This window comes from Hylobates moloch, unplaced genomic scaffold (assembly GCF_009828535.3).
Source record: "Hylobates moloch isolate HMO894 unplaced genomic scaffold, HMol_V3 SCAFFOLD_17, whole genome shotgun sequence".
Classification (NCBI taxonomy): Eukaryota; Metazoa; Chordata; class Mammalia; order Primates; family Hylobatidae; genus Hylobates; species Hylobates moloch.
This window is the reverse complement of record NW_026652292.1, coordinates 68,825,761-68,842,228: the sequence shown is the minus strand read 5'-3', so window position 1 is coordinate 68,842,228 and position 16,468 is coordinate 68,825,761. Positions and strand designations below refer to the sequence as shown.

Genomic DNA, 16,468 nt, shown 5'->3' with positions numbered 1-16,468 from the left:
AGTGAGATTAAGTATTTTCATGACAATCATTCATCTGTATATTTTTCTGTTCTGAACTGGCCTGCTTATGGCCTTAGCCTGCTTTCCTACCATTAGATCATTAGCTGAGTAAGAGGTGGGGAGGAAAGGAAGCACAAAAAGGCCCCTAAAATTTCCTTCCTCATACGTGAGCTGTTGAACTCCTTCATCATTTCACTTTCAATAGTGGAGCCAGTGGAGGCAATAATATAATTACGATCATTTCTTAGTAGTGGCTGTCAGGCCTCTGAGCCCAAGCTAAGCCATCATATCCCCTGTGACCTGCACGTACACATCCAGATGGCCTGAAGTAACTGAAGAATGACGAAAGAAGTGAAAATGGCCTGTTCCTGCCTTAACTGATGACATTACCTTGTGAAATTCCTTCTCCTGGCTCATCCTGGCTCAAAATCTCCCCTGCTGAGCACCTTGTGACACCGCCTCCCCACCTCGCCCCTGCCCGCCAGAGAACAACCCCCTTTGACTGTAATTTTCCTTTACCTACCCAAATCCTATAAAATGGCCCCACCCCTATCTCCCTTCGCTGACTCTCTCTTCGGACTCAGCCTGCCTGCACCCAGGTGAAATAAATAGCCTTGTTGCTCACACAAAGCCTTTTAGGTGGTCTCTTCACAGGGACAGGAGTGAAAGTGGCCCCACCCCCAGAAACTTGCAATCCCTCATTACTTGCTACAAAGATGAAATAAATGCATTTAAATATAAGAAGATTGAACTTATCATGCATTCTTTAATTCAATTAGCAAACATTTATTGACTACCTACATTTGCCAGGTACTGTTTCCTTTATCCTTCCGCAACCCTTTTTTGCCCACTCTTACTTATAAAATATATACAACCTTTTTTTTTTTTCTTTTCTTGAGACGAGTCTTGCCCTGTAGCCCAGGCTGGAGGGCAATGGCGCAATCTCGGCTCACTGCAACCTCTGCCTCCCAGGTTCAAGCGATTCTCCTGCCTCAGCCTCCCGTATTGCTGGGATTACAGGTGCACGCCACCACACCTGGCTAATTTTTTTTTTCTGTCTTTAGTAGAGACGGGGTTTCACCATGTTGGCCAGGCTGGTCTCGAACTCCTGACCTTGTGATCCTCCCACCTCAGCCTCCCAAACTACTGGGATTACACACATGAGCCACTGCGCCTGGGGTGTACAACCTCTTAAGAAGCAGTGGCATGGCAGAGGAATCAAAGCCAGCCATCAGAGTCCACAAAAAAGGTGATCAAGTTTTCCTTCCAAACAAGAAGGGAAATTGTGTTATTAAAATTTAAAAAGCAGAATCTTGAAAACTTGAAAATTCTCCATTTTTTAAAAATGTTAACAAAATGCTATGTGTATTTATATAGCTTTTTTGACCATCTTTGCTAAAATATATGTGTGTGTGTGTGTGTGTGTGTATATATATATATATATATATACACACACACACAAACATTCATATGTGCACATTTATATGAATGAATTTAGACAAGAAATGTCCTGGAAGAAGGCATTTGAAACATTTTCTCAAAAGGTGAAATTTCATACTATTTTCATTTCTTTTTGTCTTATTTTTATTTTTTAAATTTTTTGCTACTAATGTATACTACCTCTAATAAACTCAGAAAAGAAAAAATTCCTTGTGTAGTAGTTAAAAGCAGGTTCTGTAACCAAAAGTCCCAGTTTCTTTTTGGTTTCCTTTCTGTCACTGTCTTATCTCATGAATTTGACAATTAGTTTTAAAAAGTTACTTAAACTATGCTATGCTTTAGTTTCTTCACCTGAATCTAGTGATAATAACTAATAACTACTCTTAAGGTTCTTAGTTTGGATTAAATAAGATCAAGGGAGAAAAGCCCTTAGGATATAGCTTCACACATCGTAAATACTCTCAGGGTTAGTTCATTTCTTTCCTCCTCTCTTCTTATGTGGACAAATGGTTAACGTCAATTAAACATTAGGGAGTCTGTAGGAGCCATAACTGTACACCCGGGGTGTTTCTGGGAGAGTCCCAGTTTCAAACATTGTATCCTGTTGCCAGACCACACGTACTGATTTTAATTTAGGATTCATTATTTTCATCAGGCTTATGTTCCTTTTGTCATCTTATCATAATATCGAACATCTGAGCACGTGCTATGTGCTATCTTCTGTAATGAGGAAAAATAGCTCTGAGAGTCTGACCAGTTGTCTGCAGCATCAAGCCTCATTCATAGACAAAGTCTTTATTTTTATTTATGTATTTATGTATTTATGTATTTATTTATTTATTTATTTATTTATTTGAAACAGAGTCTTGCTCTGTCGACAAGGCTGGAGTGCAATGGCGTGATCTCCGCTCACTGCAAGCTCTGCCTTCCGGGTTCACGCCATTCTCCTGCCTCAGCCTCCCAAGTAGCTGGGACTACAGGCGCCTGCCACCACACCTGGCTAATTTTTTGTATTTTTAGTAAAAATGGGGCTTCACTGTGTTAGCCAGGATGGTCTCGATTTCCTGACCTCGTGATCCGTTCACCTCAGCCTCCCAAAGTGTTGGGATTACAGGCGTGAGCCACCGCACCCGGCGACAGTCTCTTTTATACAGTTAACTGAGATGTTACTTGCTTTCCTTAGTAGATAGGCAACCTCAGTTCATTGGAATGCTGAAAGTGCTTCTCAATGAATATGCATTTTTCATATGATATTAAAGAATAAATGATAAAAATAAGGAGAAATTCTAAATGGATTTATAAAGTGAATATAACATTGGTATAAGTTGACAAAATTGTGTCAAAAAAGAAAACTACATACAGACCATGCACACTACTGTTTATGCAAAAGTCTTTAATAAAATATTAGCAAACATAACCCAATAGCTCATTAAAGAAACAAACAATCCTAACCTTAAAAGAAAAGTATTAAAAAAACTAAAATAGGCTGGGAGCGGTGGCTCACGCCTGTAACCCCTGCACTTTGGGAGGCCGAGGCGGGCAGATCACGAGGTCAGAAGATCGAGACCATCCTGGCTAACACGGTGAAACTCTGTCTCTACTAAAAATACAAAAAAAATTAGCCAGGTGTGGTGGCAGGCACCTGTGGTCCCAGCTACTCGGGAGGCTGAGGCAGGAGAATGGCGTAAACCTGGGAGGTGGAGCTTGCAGTGAGGCGAGATAGCACCATTGCACTCCAGCCTGAGCGACAGAGTGAGACTCTGTCTCAAAAAAAAAAAAAAAAAAAAGGACTAAAATAAACATTGTAACCATGGATACTTTTTTTTTTTTTTTTTGAGGAATCCAAAGGTGGTTCAATATTGGAGGTTGTATTTGTATAAGGCATCATATTAATAAACCAAAAGAGAAAAATTATATGATTACTTTTGTAGACATGCTCAACTTAATTTATAATTAAAGAAATCTACTTCAGATTAAGATACCATTTCTCATTCATTAAGTAGCAAAATCCAAGCTTTCTTATTAATCTGGCAAAAATTCTGTAGGTGTGACTTTAGGCGAGTAGCCACTTTCATATATTGCTGCTAGAAATGCAAAGTTGTAAAACTCTTACAGAAGAGATTTGTCAGTATCAATATATACATAAAAATATAGATAGGTAGGTAGATATGTGCATTTAAATTTTGGTTCGATCCAATTTCTAGGAATATATTTTACAAATACCCTAGCTAGAAGGAAGGAAGGAACGAATGAAGGAAGGGAGGGAGGGAGGGAGGGAGGGAAAAAAATAGTATCAAAGCTATTTATTGCAGGATTACTTATAAAGGAAGGAAGGAAGGGAGGGAGGGAGGGAGGGAGGGGAGGAGGAGGGAAAAGAATAGTATCAAAGCTATTTATTGCAGGATTACTTATAAAGGGAGGGAGGGAGGGAGTGACGGAGGGAAAGGAATAGCATCAAGGGCTGTTTATTGCAGCATTGCTTATAATAACAAAAACATGGAAATGACCTAAGTGCCCATCAGAAGAAGATTGGTCAAATAAACCCTGGCACATTCACACAATGTAATCACATGCAGATTTATATAAAAAATAAGGAATAGCTCTATCAATATATACTATAGAGTAATAGGATCAATTGTTATATTTAAAAAGCAAGGTAAGAAAAGTGTGAATACTGTGTTTTCTTAAATAAAGGGAGTATGATATATGCATACGCTTGCTTATATTAATAAAAAGCAAATAATTAAAGAATAAGCCCTAAAATAAAAAGAAAATAGTCACCTATTTGGGGGCTATTTTTAAGATTTGGCTTTGTTTTTTGATTGTCTTGGGAACTATGCCAAAAATTTACATATGTTTAAAACAAATTAAATTTAAAAATCAATTACTACTAATAAAAAGTAAAACGAAACAGATGAGTTTCACTGTATATATAGTTTGTGTCAAATCCACAAAAAGAAAAATAATTCCGAATGACTGTAAATCACAATAATTTGACTATTTATCCCTGGTAGGTAGGATATACCCTAAGGACAAAAAGAACTGCCCCTCGGCCGGGCGTGGTGGCTCACGCTTGTAATCCCAGCACTTTGGGAGGCCGAGGCGGGCGGATCACGAGGTCAGGAGATCGAGACCACGGTGAAACCCCCTCTCTACTAAAAATACAAAAAAATTAGCCGGGCGTGGTGGCGGGCGCCTGTAGTCCCAGCTACTCGGAGAGGCTGAGGCAGGAGAATGGCGGGAACCCGGGAGGCGGAGCTTGCAGTGAGCCAAGATGGCGCCACTGCACTCCAGCCTGGGCGACAGAGCGAGACTCTCAAAAAAAAAAAAAAAAAGAACTGCCCCTCAAATATGTAAACTTTCAAAACTTTGTTTATGGCAAAGTTGATGCTGTCATTCAGAGACTATTGTGTGTGTATTGTGAAATAATGCAATTAAAGAATTATGCAAAATATAAATTTTATTATTCCTGTAAAGAAAGGACTGTGGACAAATAACCTATTTTCTTCAACAAACAAATTGTAGCAAAGAGAGATAGAGAGAAGAAACAACCTATAGATTAAAATAAATTTAAAATACCTATTAAACAATCACAATATATGGATCTTATTTGAATTCCCATTCAAACAAATAAAATGTTTTTACAAGAGTGACATTTACGAAACAATTGAAAAATTGAGTAACACTGTAAACTTGATATTGAGAATTGACTGCTATTTTATGTAAAGTAATAAAATAGGGACTATGTTTTTATAAGAGTTCTTGTCTTTCTTACATACATATTAAAGTATTTATAGGTGAAATGATAGGATAATGCAAATTAGCTTTCTAATAATAAGAGAAAGGGAAGTGAGTAGAAGTATGGATGGAAGAGACTGTCCATTAGTTGACTGATAATCATTGAAACTGAATGATGGATACATGTGGGTTTATTATGTTATTCATTCTATTTTGTGTATGTCTGAAATCTTTCAAAATAAAATAAAAAATGTCAACTTTTTGATCAACAAAAAGATTGCTAACAAAAATAAACAAAAAATTGCTAACATTTGCTAGATTTATAAGTAAAGCAAAAACTTCAAAATGAAGCTAAAATCCTAGGAAAGAGCTAGGTTTCATGAATCTGTAACTTTGATGCATTGAACACTAGTTGTTTAGACCCAAATATAACTTCTAAATAGTGTTTTCCATGTATAAAAACCAATCTCAGGGACACTAAAATACAACTTTAACAATAAAGACTCTTGACTCTGAAGACAGACAGGCTGGATTCAAATTCTTCTCCCCACAAACGTGAAATATAAGGTGTTTGGAACTGGCTGCCACAAAGACAACACTCAGAAAATTCCAGCCCTCCTGATGATTACCCTCCTGGACAGTGGAAAGGGAATGAACCTGGTTTCAAATCTTGACTCTTCTATTTATAAACTGGGGGCAAGTTATGAGGTTTGTCTTGACAACTGTATATGGAAGTGCCCTCTGTGTGGTAGGCCTCCCAAAAATGGGTCTCTGCTGTTGAGGAGGTTACAGTCTTGATGGGATTTAGGATGCTACCCCAAAATATGGCACCTTGGCATTTGAGAAGACAGCGGAAGCAGGAAGTTCTCTCTGGCCTTCCCCTGCCCGTGTCTTCTGTTACAGATTATAAAAGAATTCTCTGACCTTCCTCCAAAGCAGATCATAGGATGCTCATCTCAGAGGTACCCTCCCTGTACCCAGAGGAAAGAAATGTCCTTATCTCTAAGACACAGGGACACAGAGAAGAGTCTGTATAAACAAGCTCTGTTAAGTTTCTCCTGGTTTATTACCATTAGATTATACCCCTACCGTCCAATCACACTTCTCTACAACTATCCACTTCATCAAACTTAGCATAAAAACATACAGATTTCCTGTTCCTTGGGTCTTTATTTCTGAAGGCTTCTATGTCATGTACACTTACATTAAATAAATGTATATGATTTTCTCTTGCTAATCTGTCTTTTGTTATAAGGACCCCAGCCATGAACCCTGTGATAGTAAAGAAAGATATTTCTTCTGCCTGCCCCAAGTTTGTTTCTCACACCTCAGATAGAACAGCTGAGAGTTTCCGATTACTTTTAATCCTGCAGATGAGATCCTGGAACAATGAACAAAACGCCAAAAAAAGGTAAGAATTCTCCCCAAGGTCAGCACTCCTGGATACTACAGACACTTCCCACTGTTTGTAGTTCCCAGTGGGGAGAGGAAGGTTAATAACTCCTGGATACTACAGACACTCCCCACTGTCTGTAGTTTCCAGTGGGGAAAGGAAGGTAAAAGCTTCTTGTCCTTTTCTTTCCAGATTCAGAGTCGCAAAGGAAAACTATTTGTTTGCATTGTGAAATAAATTTATATGTTTTTCTCTTGTTAATCTGTCTTTTGTTTTTTTTGTTTGTTTGTTTGTTTCTGTTTTTGTTTTTGAGATGGAGTCTCGCTCTGTCGCCCAGGCTGGAGTGCAGTGGCGCGATCTCGGCTCACTGCAAGCTCCGCCTCCCGGGTTCACGCCATTCTCCTGCCTCAGCTTCCCGAGTAGCTGGGACTATAGGCGCCCGCCACCATGCCTGGCTAATTTTTTTTTTTTTGTATTTTTATTAGAGACAGGGTTTCACCATGTTAGCCAGGATGGTCTCGATCTCCTGACCTCGTGATCCGCCCACCTCGGCCTCCCAAAGTGCTGGGATTACAAGCGTGAGCCACCGCACCCGGCCTAATCTGTCTTTTGTTATAGGTGCCTCAGCCATGAACCTACAGATGGGTGAGGAAAGAAATCTTTCCTCCCTGCAATCTGCAGTCTAAAGTCAATCTCCGTGTCTCTGATTCTAAAATTGTTATCCTAATGGTCACAGATCACAATACCTTCATTCAGTTGGTTTGCAAATGAAGTAATATGATTCCAGTGATCTAAACAGAAAAATCCCAAAGTGGAAAAAAAAAAGTTTGCAGCACCCCAACATCCCTACTAGATGAAAATAGCCTTCGAGAGCATCGGACTAGTTAGCTTTCTTTTCTAACCATGCTGACTGCTGATGTTGATTTGCTCTCTGACATGACCTACCGACCACCAAATGTTCAGCTAACTTCTGGTGTTTCCTGTTAATACAAAAGGGGTTGCATTAAGCCAGAAATTATAATTTGGATTTATAAATCAAGCCTTAGCTCATTTTGTTCATGGAAATCCAGAACCCGAAATCCAGAACCTGTTTATCTTTTATTCATGAATTCATCCAATAAGTAGTTCTGAGTGACTACACACAAGGCACTGAGCTAGGACTTGGGACAATCTTCAACAAGCAAACAAGCCTATGTCCTAGTACAAGAGGAGAAAGACAAACAATATGCTTAATCAATGAGTAAATTATTAGTAAGTTAGATAGTGAGATTTGCCATGGGGGAAAAAGTAGAAAAATATACACTAGGTGTTTAATAATATTTGCTGACTGATTGTTTTACATTTGAATTTTACCAGCCTTTATAATCGTCATCTACAACTCTTGATATTTCACAAGCAATTGCTTTTGCAGACACTCAATTAGTTTATCAATAAACATAGAAGCTTGAACTCAAATGTGTACCAAGAGCTCCACAAGAAGGAATTAAGGCTATGGGCGCATGTGATTTGGAGCAAAAGAAGCTAAATTCTGTTTATGTCTTCATTTCCACAAGTCAATTTTTGAAGCTTCAGGTGTTGAGGGATAAAGAGTTGGTAAGAGTTTACAGGAAAAAAAAAAAGTTGGAGTTCATAATATTGGGACATGGTGTCATCCGTCTTTTAGGAAAGCAACACACCTATTGCTTCATTAGGGTCCAACAGAACTCCCATGTTACACTGAGTGCCCTAGAAACCTGGTAGATTACAGCTTGAATTGTTTTTTTGTTGTCGTTGTTATTTAATAATTTGCTTTCACCCACAGTACATGGTCTTTGTTGCCTGCTAAAATTCCCATGCAACTTCTTAATGTATACTCAGAGCTCTCCCCTAAAGACTGCAGGAGAATAGGTAGCAGAGGGCTTACAGATGTGGATGCCTCCCTCTCCAGCAAGGTGCGGCTGGGTGCTGCCCCTCCCATCTGTTCTACACACCAGTGCTGGGCAACACTGTGAATTTAATCTGTTCTTTCTCAGCAGCTTTGCCGTGTAGGATCTCTCTACCGTTGAAGCAGTGGTAACTCTGTAATTATGTATTAGACACAACAAAGGGATTCTTCAAAGTAGAGAGGTCTCCTCTGTGCACCCTTGCTAGGCTGCTGAGAAGTTTAGTGCCTGGTCTTAGACTTAGCTCATCCCCTTCCTGCCCATCTGGATTGACTTGGTTGACTTTTCCTTTGCTTGGGCTAGCTCAGTTGTTTGCAAACCGAATTGTGTTTGAATCACCTGGGGGTTTTGAAAAATAGTGCTGAAGTCCCCCACTCCACCTGACGGGATTGGACAAGAGATGGGCTGGAAATCAGTGTTTTGTGATGACCTCACACCTGGCCTCCAGCCTCTGAGTGCAGCCAAGAAGAGTAAATCGGGGGGCCTTTGGCTTTGTGGTGACAGTTTTCTTGTCCCTGCTCTAGCACTTCCACCTAGTTTCTTTTTCTTTCTCTTTTTCTTTCTTTCTACCTCCCCCCCTTCCTTCCTTCCTTCCTGCTTGCTTTCTCTTTCTTCTTTCTTTCTGAGTAAAGTGGAAGCAAGTTTATTAGAGAAGCAGAGAAACAAAAGAATGGCTACTCCACAGGCAGAGCAGCCCAACTAGTTTTTTTATTTGAGTCATTTTTACAGTTTTCCAGAACTGGGAGCCTGCCATTTATTCACTGATTCCTCTGAGCAGGTGGCATGATGCCTCCTCCAATCATTAACATTATATACAGGCTGCAGAAGTCAGCTACTGGGTGGACATCAGGTGGCAGGACTATCCCTTGGCTGCTGCCACTACAACTTGATTAGCATCATCGAGCAGTCTAGGAAAAGGGAGTTAATGTTGTCTGCATAGTCCGCTCAACAGTATATGCCCGTTCTTTACCTTCTGCTAGATTGAAAACCTGAACTGTTTCCATGGTTACAAAGGCCAGTTGATGGGGCACGGGGCACAATAAACATGGCATGGGGCATTTAACATGCTAAACGTCAGCTTTTGTCTGGGGTCACATCCTAAGAAATTAAAACAGGACTTGTGGAGTCTGCCTCGAGATGAGAGGGCAATTCTTGGTAAATCTATTGACACTGAGGTGCTGAACACTGCACTCCAGGCTGACAATCCCACCCAGCGCCCACCCTCAGATAAAATTCTTTCCATACTTGCCAGTGCTCAAAAGATAAAGTCCAAATTCTTCCACTTTTCTGTAAGACCTCAACGACCTGTTCTGGTGAAATTATGCATCTCCTCCTGTAGACGCACAGGTTCTTGGCTTAGCAAATTCCCCACTCTCTCTCCTTCGACTGGCAAACCTTACTGTTTTCTCTAGAGCCGGTTCATTTATCACTTTCTCATGTAGCCTTGATGCCCCTATCAGAATTTATATCCCCCACCCAAATCCTCCATGGCATTTATATTATGATATTGATTGGCTTACATGCCTTTCTCACCAACTGGGCTATAACATCTTCAACAACAAGGCTTTGATATATGGAATTTACCTTTGTAACTCTCAGCACTGAAAACATGGTAGACACTCAAAAAATACCCATCAAAATAAATGAAACCACCTATGAAGTATTCTTGCTCTAAAAACAAGAACCTGAATCTTTTAGATCTATCTTCTCATTTAAACAAAAGATGACATCAACACGTAGAGGGAAACAACACACACTGGGGCTTATCAGAGGGTGGAGGTTGGGAGGAGGGGGAGGATCGGGAGAAATAACTAATGGGTACTAGGCTTAATACCTGATAAAATAATCTGTACAACAAACACCCATGACACAAGTTTACCTATGTAACAAGCCTGCACATGTACCCTTAAATTTAAAATAAAAGTTAAAAATATTTTTTTAAAAAAGAAAAGACATTGATGAAGGCACCAGAGAAATTATACTATTAGGAGACAATCATAGCATGGATTTTATAGACAGTTGATGTGATTTCTCTAATAATTCAATGGCATGGGAAAAAAGGAAGGGGATAGGATAGGGATCCTTCCAGATAAAAGAGAAAAACATATGTTACAACCAAATGCAATGTGTCAATCAATTATAAAGACATTTTTGAGATGATTTGGGAAATCTAAGTATGGAGAGGGTATTAGATGATATTATTGTTCATTAAGTACAAAATAGTGTTTCGGTTATATACAAAATGTCCTTATTTAAGCATAAAATAACCTGATATAGAAGTTTTTCTTTAAAATACACTATAGCAGGCTGGGGATGGTAACTCACACCTGTCATCCTAGAGCTTGGGAGGCCGAGGTGGGGGGATCACTTGAGGCCCGAAGTTTCAGATTATAGTGAGCTATGATTGGCCACTGCACCCCAGCTTGGGCAACAGAGTGAGACCCTGATTCTAAATTAATTAATTAAGTTAAATTAAATACTACCGCAAAATTTTAAAAACAGATAAATATGCAAATAAGACATAACTGGGATATGTGGTCTAACAAAAAAATAAATATTTGGTCTTTGTTCCTCCCACCTCTGTTTCTGGCACAGAGCTCCTAAAACACTTGGAATTTCCTGAGTGACAGGGACTATCTTTTGTTATTCATAACAAGTCCCTTTCAACCTCACCTAAGGTTATCTGATGAGGTGACTTATGGGGTGCCCTAGGTAGCGTCTGGATGGGGGTTAGCCACCAGCAGAGAAACCAAACTTGTGATTCTAGGGTTAGAGTTCTCAGTCCCACGTTGGGACCTCCGAGGAGGGGAGAGGAGCTGGAAGTTGAGGTCAGTCACTAATGGCCAATGATTAAATCAGTCACACCATGTAATGAAACCTCTGCACAAAGCCTCTAAGTTGTGGGGTTCAGGGGGCTTCCAGGTTGAGGAACACATCGATGTGCTGGGAAGGCAGCAAACCTGGAGAGGGGGGAGAAGCCCGCCACCAACCATGACCCCCATATTTTGCTCCATGCAGCTCTTTCATTTGGCTGTTCCTGAGCTGTATTTGTTACAATAAAATGGTAATTATAAGTAAGGCACTTTTGCTGAGCTCTGTGAGTCATTCTAGGTAATTACCAAATTTGATAGGGAGAGTAGTCTCAGAATTCCCAGTTTTGTAGTTGGCCAGGCAGAAACGCAGAGGTCTTGAGGACCCCCTTTCAGGCTGGCATCTGAAGTGGGGGCAGGCTTATGGGACTGAGCCCTTGATTTGTGGGGTCTGTACTAATGCCAGGTAATTAGTAACAGAATTGAATTGAACTGCAGGACATCCACCCAGTTCATGTCAGAGAATGGGATAATTGATTATTGTTGAAAAATGACACAAGGTAATTATGGCAAAATGTTGGTAATTGTTGAATCTATGAAATGAATATATGAGGGTTCATTAGACTATTCTTCTATTTTCGTGTGTTTGTTTCCTAACAAAAACATTAAAAACTTAAAAGAATAGTATTTCCAGATTCATTTGCCTGTTCAAAGAGAATATTTGTAAACTTTAGCCATCCTAGTGGGATGCAGTGGCATCTCACAGTGGTTTAAACTTACATCTCTTATATGATTAATGGTGGGGAACATTTTTACAGGTGTTTGCTGGGCATTTGTATACCTTCTTTTGTAGAGCATTATTCCAAGATATTTTGCTGAAGGAAGCGAAACCTTTGTCCACAAAAGGACTTCTACAAGAAGGTTCATGTCAATTTTATTCATAATAGCATAAAATAGAATAAAATAAAGAAAATAACCCAAATGTTCATCACCAGGAAAAGAGATAAACAAATGGTGGTATACTATGCAATGGAATATCACCCAGCAATAACAAAGGAGAAACTACTGTTATACACAACAACATAAATGAATCTTAAAATTGTTGTGTTGAGCAAAAGATGCAAGACACAAAAGAATGCATATTTTATTATTTTTAATAAGAATTTTGAGATCAGGCAAAATTGATCTGTGGGGATAAAACTAAAAAGAATGGCTATCAGGGGAAGGTGAATGATAAAAGGCAGTGGAGACCTTTCTGGGGTGACAGAAATGTTCCGTTATCTTGGTAGAGCCATTGGTTACACAGGTGTATACATTTTTCAAAACTCACCAAATTCTATGCTTAAGATCTGTGCATTTCACCATATATAATTATAGTTCAATTTAGAGAGAAAGAGAGAGCAACACCTAACACACAAAACATGTGTCGCTAGAAGTGGGATTTCAGACATTGGCAAGGGAGATATTTTAAGATGGAAGAGCACGCCTTCCTGGTCTTTCCTCCAGGTATGAACCTGTAATTCAGGACTCTCTGTGTTCACCCTGAAAAATCTCAATTCCGCTTTGCTTAGGTATCAATGCAGAGCAGCTGGCCACCCCTGTGATCTGAACTTCTCTTGCTGCAGACACAATCCAGAATTCCTAGTATGACACCATGGAAACAGTGCTAGCTTTCTCTATGGGCCACAAAAGTGACCCCACTACTGACATCCTCCTTGCATGAAGAAGCAGAAATATTATTAGCAATAAGTGGGCTGTATTTGACTGAAAGGAACACAGTAGAGAGGCATATGTTACTTTTCAATTCTAGGAGCTTATCTCATGGAGTTCAAGGTCATCAGTTCGCACGACTTTCCTACTGGACTTCTCTGGGAGTAGGAATGAAGGCTCAGTAAGGAGAAGGTCTAGAAGAAAAGTTGTTTTGTAAATGTTGAGACTGCTATTTGTTTTGGTGTTAATGCACTAGAAATATATTACCTTAGTAGTATATTAACGATAAAGTGTGTTAATCTTCCCCAGGTGAAGGTATTGTGGTCCCCATTTTGGTAGTACAAAAATGAGCCTCAAAGGCATTAAGGAACTAGGTCAAGGCCATTTAGCTGGCAAGTCATAGAGATGGGTGTGGGGGATCATATCCCTCAGGCCTCATGATTGTATTGCACCCCGGCTGACTTCTAACAGGAGTATGTAAACCCAGTTAATAGAGAGTAGAAGGACTTTCTTTGGAGCTCTGAAGGCCACTATGCCTCTCCTTAGCAGCAGCTCTTAACCAGTTACTAATGGAAGTTACTATGCAAATATCCCAGTCCCCTCCCCTTGGGTGGGCTGCCTCTGAGATGCATGTCTACACTGACTTCCACACCTGCCCAGTGAGAGTAAGTTTCCACTGCCATTGGCTTCTGTTGTGGCTGGCTGAATAGCACGCTCTTTGTGGGCTGCATTTTCTTCTCTGTGTCTCTTCCTCAACTGGCACGTCCTGCCAGAAACTCCTTCACCTTGAGTCCTTGTGTCAGTCTGATTCTGTGGAACTCAAGCTAAAACAGTGAAATTCACACCTAAGGTTTTTGACTTTACAATCTGTTCTTCTACCATACTATAAATTACAGGTCAAACTGTTGGAAATAGTGATATTTGACCATTTTTTAACCAATGGGAAATGGCAGTATCGTACAGTTCAACTGACTCACGGTAGGAGTATGTGTACCTCAAAATAAACACTCAAAAATGCATGTACACACAAAATGCACATATGTGCATGTAACAGAAACATAATATGCTTTTTATAATGTAAGGAGGCCAGCCACGTGGCCTTTCTAAAGCAAAAGTCTTTGTATCTCTTCCTTTACTAAATCCTTCAGTAATTATACCATCCCCTTGGCAAAATCCAGGCTCTCTAGCATGATATAGATATCCCATTATCTTCTGGCTCCAGCCCTTTTCTTTGCCTTATACTCTGCCCTCTTTGTTTTGTTTGACATTGCTAAACTGCTTAGAATTAAATAATAAAAGAAAAAAGAAAAACACTGGACTATTTCATCATCTTCTCCTGCTCAACAGCCAGAAGTTTTTCTTGTGGCTCCCCTCTTTTCCCAAAGCAAATGAGTCCAGCCCTCCCAGGACCAGCTCTTTACCTTGGAAATAAATCCATGAGTGTATCAATCACAGTGAATTATAATATTTTCATTTGCTTGACTCTTTCCCTTATCAGAATGTGAGCTCCGAAGTCCAAGACCTGGTTTGATCATCTCTGCATGCCTACTGTCTACCATAGAACCTGATGCATAAGAGGTGCTCACTAAACGATGTTGAATGAAGATGAAGTCACATTTGAACTTTGTCATCTAGGCTCCGGTAAAGCATTGTGCAGAAGGCATGTGAGCAATGCCCATTTCTTTACAGTGCGTAGGGACTTTATACTCAGAAACAAAAATAAAGATGCATGACTTTCTGATACCTGGTCCCAAACCAGGAAACCAGGTCTGAATATTTGACACAAACTATCTAGGGAAAATGGAGCTATGCTGCAACTGTGACATCTGAAGTCAGGCTGCGTGGGCTCAATCTCCGGCTCTACCACTAACTAGGAGTATGACCTTAGGCAAGTCTCTCCCACTTTGTGCCTAAGATGCTTCTTCTGGAAAGGAGGATACTAAAAGATCCCACGTCAAAGAGTTGTTGCGAAGATAGTTCAGTTTTGGCAATAAATACAGGCTATGGATAGCAATGATGCTAGCAAGTCCACAGCCTTTAATCTGGATTTCATGTAAACACTAAGCCTCAGTCTCTGTATCTATAATCAAGGGATAGTTTATGAATTACTGCAACCAATGTTCATATATCTGACATGCTCAGCACAGTACCATGTCTAAGGAAATCACAGTGATGAAGACGGACACAGGACTTTTCCTCATGAGGTTTCTTGTCTGATGAAGGAATACAGGGAAGTGGAAATGTCATGAAAGCTGAGAACTGAGGGTAAGCTAACTTAGAAGAATATATATTCTTCTATATATAGAGAGAGAAGAATACAGGCCTGGTGTGGTGGCTCAAGCCTGTAACCCCAGCACTTAGGGAGGCCGAGGGGGGTGGATCACGAGGTCAGGAGATCGAGACCATCCTGGCTAACACGGCAAAACCCCGTCTCTACTAAAAATACAAAAAATTAGCCGGGCGTAGTGGCAGGCGCCTGTGCTCCCAGCTACTCGGGAGGCTGAGGCAGGAGAATGGCGTGAACCTGGGAGGCAGAGCTTGCAGCGAGTCGGGATAGCGCCACTGTAGTCCAGCCTGGGCGAAAGGGCGAGACTCCGTCTCAAAAAAAAAGAAGACAGAAGAAAGGGATAGTTAGAAAGAGAAGATGGAGACTTTATCTTAAGAGCAATGAATTTTAATCAGGAAGTAACTCGATCTGAGTGAATTCTAGTTGAGATCACTCAGTCTGCCACGTGCAAAATAGAATTTATCGGGGAAGGCGGGAGCAGAATGATCTCAGGCAGCATTTACAGCCAGTCATCCCTGCAGAGCAAATGGGAGCCTGAACCAGGAAAATAACCGTGAGCACGTGTATTAGATTCCTAGGGCTGCCATAACTAGGTATTCAAAGTTGGTGGCTTCAAACAACAGAAATAGATTCTCTTATAGCTTTGGAGTCTAGGATCCCTAGTCAAGGTTTTGGGAGGGTTGAGTTCTCTCTGAATGCTTTAGGGAAGGATCCTTCCTCACTTCTTGCTGGCTTTTCATGATTGCAGCAATCTGCACCTTCTTCCTGTATGTCTTTGTCTCTGTGTCCAAATTTCCCTCATTTTTTTTTTTTTTTAATAAGAATACCAGTGATTGAATTAGGGTCAACCCTACTCCAGTCTGATTTTAACTTGATTGCGTCTGTAAAGACACTTTTTCCAAATAAGGTCACATTCATAGGTACTAGGGTTTAGGACCCAAACGGATCTTTTTGGTGGGGCAAAATTCAACCTACGAAAGGCTGGCATTAAATAAGTAAACTTGGGAGATATTACTAATTTACTGATTCATTGGGAATGGTGAAGGATATGGAAGAATCAAAGATATTGTCCAAAAAGCAGACATGAGAAAATAGTAGGTGAAATATGAGTCGTAGCTGAATAATGATTCAATTCACTTAAAAAGTAACGTGGGAGAAGTCCAGATTT

General features: G+C 40.2%; 1 protein-coding gene across 1 annotated transcript in view; it reads right to left on the bottom strand.

Annotated features, from left to right (window-relative positions):
* Positions 1-16,468, bottom strand: part of LDB2 (LIM domain binding 2) — a 642,376-nt gene that overhangs the window by 418,409 nt on the left and 207,499 nt on the right. The window lies entirely within an intron of this gene.